The sequence below is a fragment of the Peromyscus leucopus genome, chromosome X (assembly GCF_004664715.2).
Source record: "Peromyscus leucopus breed LL Stock chromosome X, UCI_PerLeu_2.1, whole genome shotgun sequence".
NCBI classification, from domain to species: Eukaryota; Metazoa; Chordata; class Mammalia; order Rodentia; family Cricetidae; genus Peromyscus; species Peromyscus leucopus.
The window spans coordinates 119,007,910-119,013,909 of record NC_051083.1 but is presented as its reverse complement, the minus strand read 5'-3'; positions in this window follow the sequence as shown (position 1 = coordinate 119,013,909).

Below are 6,000 nucleotides of genomic sequence, written 5' to 3'. Positions count from 1 at the left end.
AGGTTGAACTCAATCCTCGGGGAGTCTTTGCCATGGAGGAGATGGGAATGGGGGTGGCTGGGGGAAGGTGGAGGGGGTAGGGGGTTGGAGGGGGGAGAACAAGGGAATCCGTGGCCTGATATGTAAAATTAAATTTAATAAATAAATAAATTTTAAAAATGAAAAAAAAAAGAAAAAGATTTCCAGGCGGTCGTGGCTCATGCCTTTAGTCCCAGCACTCAGGAGGCAGAGGCAGGTGGATCTACGTGGCTGTAGGCCAGCCTGATCTACAGAGTGAGTTCCAGGACAGTCAGGGCTGTTACACAGAGAAAACCCTGTCTTGAAAAAACAAACAGAGAGAGAGAGAGAGAGAAGAGAGAAGAGAGAGAGAGAAAGAGAGAGAGAGAGAGACAGCAGACAGAGACAGAGAGAGAAGAAAAGAAAAGAAAAAGAAGACATTAGGAAAGGTGACAAGACCACCTGATGGCTCCACTATACACTGTGAATAACAGCAGAAATGTCACTGGATTCTTCAACGACATTGCTAGTGTCGGCAAAGAGGGCTAATTAAAAGCCCTGAAGCGATGGATTAGAAGATGAATGTGTTACCAGCGATCTCTCTAGAACTGAAAAAAGAATCAAAGAAATGTCTGTTTTGGGACTGTGCCAAAGACATCCCAATAAGTCCAAGGAAAATCAATTCCACTATCAATTAGTAAAAAAAAAAAAAAAAAAAAAAAAAAAAAAAAAAAAAAAAAAAAAAAAAAAAAAAAAGTTTGATTAATGTAAGTAGTGAAAAAACATTTATCACTAAAAATAAGGGGCTCACTCTTGTTCTTTTTCAAGGAAATTATTTGGCCACTCCACGTAGTTAAAAGGATATTTATTTGATGGCGTAACTCACAAATTAAGTACTGGGTAGGTCGCAGGTTCTGGGAAGGTGTATCGCAATTGAGCGGTGTTCTCCGGAGCTCTGCACAGTCCACCTTCACCGTTCAGCGTCCCGGCACCGAGAGAGCGCACAGAGAGAGCGCTGGCCCATCCAGTTCTCGGTCTCCAGGCGCCTCCCCTGCCCCGCCTCGTAGGCGTGACAGTCGCCAGAGTCTCAATGGGGGTTGGAACTTCCAGATCCAAGCTGGAATGGCTACCCACTACAATAAGGGCTCACTCTTGTTCTTTTTCAAGGCACAAGGTACTTCTCGGGGTACATCATTTAAAAAAAATAAACGTTATTGGGCTAGACAGATGGCTCAGCAGTTAAGAATGCATTCTATACTTGCAGAGAATCCGATTCATTTCTCAGCACCCACAACCACTGGTAACTCCAGCCCCAGAGGGTCTGACACTCTCTTCTAGCCTCTGAGAGGACCCACACACCTGTGGCATACACAACACACGTGCACACAAATAAAAAGAAATCCTAAAACTGTTACAAATATTGAAGGTCTACATATCATGAGAAACCAAGGGTGGAACGTTTACTGAAGGGAAGCTGACTAACATCTCTCATGTAGCATATTTGCCCTTTCCTTTTTCATGTGTGTCAAGAGCAGTTCTGGGTTATCTGTGAAAGAAACGCTCCCCTGATTTCTTCTGGATTCTCTTCACCTTGGCCAAGAAGACATGTATTTTCCCTTTTCTTACTTGGTTATCTTTTACATTAGTTTCCTTGCATGCAGAGGTCACATTAACCTGTCAAAATATGAACGAGATGTGTCCTAACTTGTAAGAATGGTTGCAAAGGTGGAGAGGCATTGATTGATTTCTGCATCCTCTTCATATTCCCAATGGGAATCATTCACTCGTCTATACCTGGGCCACTTTGATACTCCACCTAGATTTGAGCAATGGAAGTAGTGAATGTCCTACACACCCCCAAATATTGACCACCTGGATCTTTATAGAAAAGCTTACCTAAACGCTGTCATACGTGACTAAGTCATCTTGGTGGGCCCATGAATGATGCTGCCATACAACAATGAAGGACATGCTGAATTGTTTACAAGTTTGTCATTGGCCTCAACAATAGTGGTAGATATGAACCAACCCCCTGAATGCTACCTGAGAGTCCTCTAGTCCATCCAGCCCAGAATGACCCAGGAACAATCTACTTTTCAAACTATTACTGATGCTGTCACAGGCCCTGACCCGAACCTACGCATTGTTTTGTTCCTGGCAGCTCAGCTGAGAGAGCTGAGTGCTTAAAACTGAGCTTAGTTTAGGTGTGTAAGTGGAGCATCACTCACCACACTTGGAAAATGGACTCAACAGATGTTTTTAAAGTTTAAACATTTATTCATTTATGGTGTGTGTGTGTGTGTGTGTGTGTGTGTGTGTGTGTGTGCGCATGCGAGAGGGAGAGAGGAAGAGGGAGAGAGAGGAGGGAGGGAGGGAAGGAGAGAGAGGTCGGTGCACATGAGGGGCACGTGTGTCTGTGTGTGGGGGTGTATGAAGGCCACAGGCATGCCGCAGTAGTCAGAAGATAAACCTGCAGGAGTCGGCTCTCTCCCTCCACCACATGGAGATCGAAACTCAGGCTATCAGCCTTGGCAGCATGCGCCTTCACCCACTGGGCCATCTTACTGGCCCTCAGCAAGTGTTTCTATATTAATTTGCACCCCCACTTTCCACGAAACTTCATTTTAGAATCTTACGTACATTTGAAGCTCCATACCGCAGGTGTTCTAGATATCCTCGGGAAAATGAAATGTCTTGATTTTGAGGCTTAAAAGAAAACTGTTAATTTGGGACATTTGTATAGCTACTACAAAGATTGAAATTGCACAACCTTTACAGTGAAGTCAAATACATCCTATCCATCTAATAATGTTATCCCAGCTGTTATTGAGAAACAACAGGATTTTTGTTGTTGTAGGAGAGTGGAACTAGATATTGAAGTTTCCTAGAATGTTGTAGTTTTTTTAAAAGGCCTTCCAGACGCTAAGAAAAAGCAGTAAAATATTTCAGTGTTAGGAGTCTCTGTCAGTAAAATCTGGGGTTCTTCTAAACATTGTCTTTAAACATACAGATGTTTTTCTTGTTTACCTGCTTGAGAAGGGGCTTGTTATCAACTCATCAGGCTAAAGACATCAAGTCTTGGTTTATGCAGTAGCTCACAATGTCGTGTCTGGTGTTTATAGTTGCTCCTCCCTGCCCATGCCCTCAGCCACCACCTTATCTGTTCGTGGTTCTTGGCCAGAGAGAATGTGACTCAAACATTTACTCCTCAGTGCTCTGGCCATTAGATGTCTGCTTCGACGGAATTCTTTTAATTACTCGTTGCCCTAAATCACAAAACATACCAAGAAGAGATCTAGCCTTATCATGTATACCCCTCTATAATCCCTTTTGAAATGGGAACTCAACTTGTATTCGACAGTCTGGTCCAATCACCCCAGAGATTACAGTAAAGAACAGCCTCCCTCTCTGCCAGTTCATTGAAAAGGATGAGCAATCCAAAAAGGCCAGCCGGAAGTGTCAACTTCTCTTTCAGTGGAGACATTATTGTTTTCCCTGGCCAAATAATTTCTCTAACTGAAATGAAAATCTCTAATGCAGAAGAGCATAGCATCATGGGAGTCCACTAAGCTGTGAACTCACCCATGAATTAAACCATTGATGGAGTTCATGTTCTCATGGGCCAATCACCTTTACATAGTGCCACAAACAAAGACCAGGCCTTTAACATATGTGCCTTTATATCCAAACCACAACATGGCTTTTCTCTAGACTCCTTATGAGAACATTTTAATTGTGTATTCTGAAAGTTGCTGACTAGTCAATCAATGACTGGGACACAGCCTATGCATGTAGGTCACTCATACCTCTGTCCACTTCTCCTTCTGACAAAGTGAACAGCCTGGTCCACTGTAGAGGTTTGTTCCTCCCAGAACATTCGCCTTCACCACTGCCTCCATGGCTGGCCCAGTTGGAACTATAGTGATATACCTGTCCACTTTGGGCCAGCACAGTGGACAATGTTTTAGTTGTGTCCCTCCATGATTCTAGTCTTCTGGTTCTCCAATCAAATCTAATTGTGAATACTGCTGTGCAGAATGTGGGCTTTCTTTTGGTAGCACTAAAAGAAAAAGTAAGCAAGACGACAGTGTTCCTATTGAAAAAAAATGTTTAAACTTTGGTATCATTCAAGTAGATTACAAAAAAGGGATGTCCTAGGAGCTGTTCTAAAAATATATGCAAATCTTATTAGCATGGTAGTCTACAAATCTCTTAGAATAAAAAGGATCCTCTGACAATGTGATGAAGAAATACAGTGTTTGGGGCCTGGGGAGATTGTTCAGTGGGTAAGAACACTTGCCATGCAATTATCAGGATCTGAGTTCAAATCCCCAGCACCCACATAAAAATCAGGGCATAGTCAGGCATGTAACTCCAGCACTCTGGGGATAGGAGGTGCATGGAGACTCAGGCCTTCTGGCTATCAGCCTAGCTGCAGGTTGAACGAGAGATCCTGTCTCGAGGGAATAAGGGAGGGTATGAGAGAGCAAGACAGCTAAAGTTTTCTTTACATACATGCATGCACTCCCTCACACTCATCTGTGGTGGCTTGAATGAGAAATGTCCCTCAACCTCTTGGGCATTTGAATGATAGGACTCTGATTGGTGGTGCTGTTTGGGAAGGCTTAGGAGATGTGGCCTCGTTGGAGGAAGTATGTTGTCACCACTGGCCCATCGGGGGTACCAGGACCGTAGGGGAACCAGGGCTTGGGTAGTCAGGAAGGCAAGGATTCTGCGAATGACAGACAGACAACACACTCCGAAGTGGTTTGAATCTGCTGCAGTTTTACTTCTGCAAATCAGTAGTTTATATACAGAAAAGAAAACTATCAAGTCATACAAGGAACAACAAGAGCTTGACAATAATTCAATTACATCATCTTTAAAAAAACAGCAAGCACGCAATTATTAATCGTCGCTAGACATATCCCTTTACCAAAGAGCAGTCTGTGTTTTTTAAACTTAGTATGGTCCCTAGACTTGTGAAGGCTTCTTTGCGGTTGCGGCTGTGTCCTTCATCTTTATCTCAGCCGCTCGCTAGTTTATTATGCACTTCTACTTTTCTGGTTCTCATGACCCATTTAGCCAATTTGGATGCTGCAGATCTTCCCTAAGTCTTTCTTTAGTTCTTTTATCACATATCTCTTTTAATATAAAACCTTTTTACCTGCTGGAATATGGACACTTGTACTTTTACACCTGTAAGGGGAAGGGGTTCTGCTGTAGTCCTTAAGTTTCCCATGCTGAACTTCCTCAACAGAGAGGCCCACCATCTGCCTCCTATGAGATAATGTTTTCTGCCATAAAACACTTTAGTTGGGATTCCTAAAGGATTCCGAGTGGGTGAGTGTTCATTCCCTAGAAGTGCCTGAACTATTATACTTTCTTTATCTAGCGGCTTGGGGTCTTAAAAAATAGCTCATTCTGCTATATTTGATTAAGATCCATGTCCAGCTTCCCCTTTCCTCCATAGTTCACAACCCAAGCATTCATTAATTTTGGCTGTGCTTCATAGATTAATTAGAACATTATCAGAAAAGCAGTTATACAGAACCCATAGCCCAGGGAGCTCATGATCTCTGAAGCACGTCTCCTTCGAGAAGGAGGCATAACAAGGGCATTCTGCCAGGGACCTCCAGGGAGCTTAGTCCCGTGGCACACGTCTCTCCCGTCCGCTATTGTTGACATAATTGTTCATGTCACATGGATGACACTGGAGTTGGTGTGGCAGTATGTCACCGAGTCCAGCCTTTGAGGCTTCAAAGACTGGGGCCAGTTCAGCTCTTCTCTGTTTCCTGCTTTTGGTTTGAGATGCGAGCTCTCAGCTGTTCCTACCACCCTGTCTGCCACTAGCATCACAATTACTTACCAGGCTGGATAATTATCCCTCTGGAAAGAGACACAATCAAGTTGAAGCTTCAGTTTTAAAACTTTTTAAAAGATGTATTGATTTCTATTTTATATGCAGGAATGTTTTGCCTGCGTGGTGCAGTACCCAAGGAG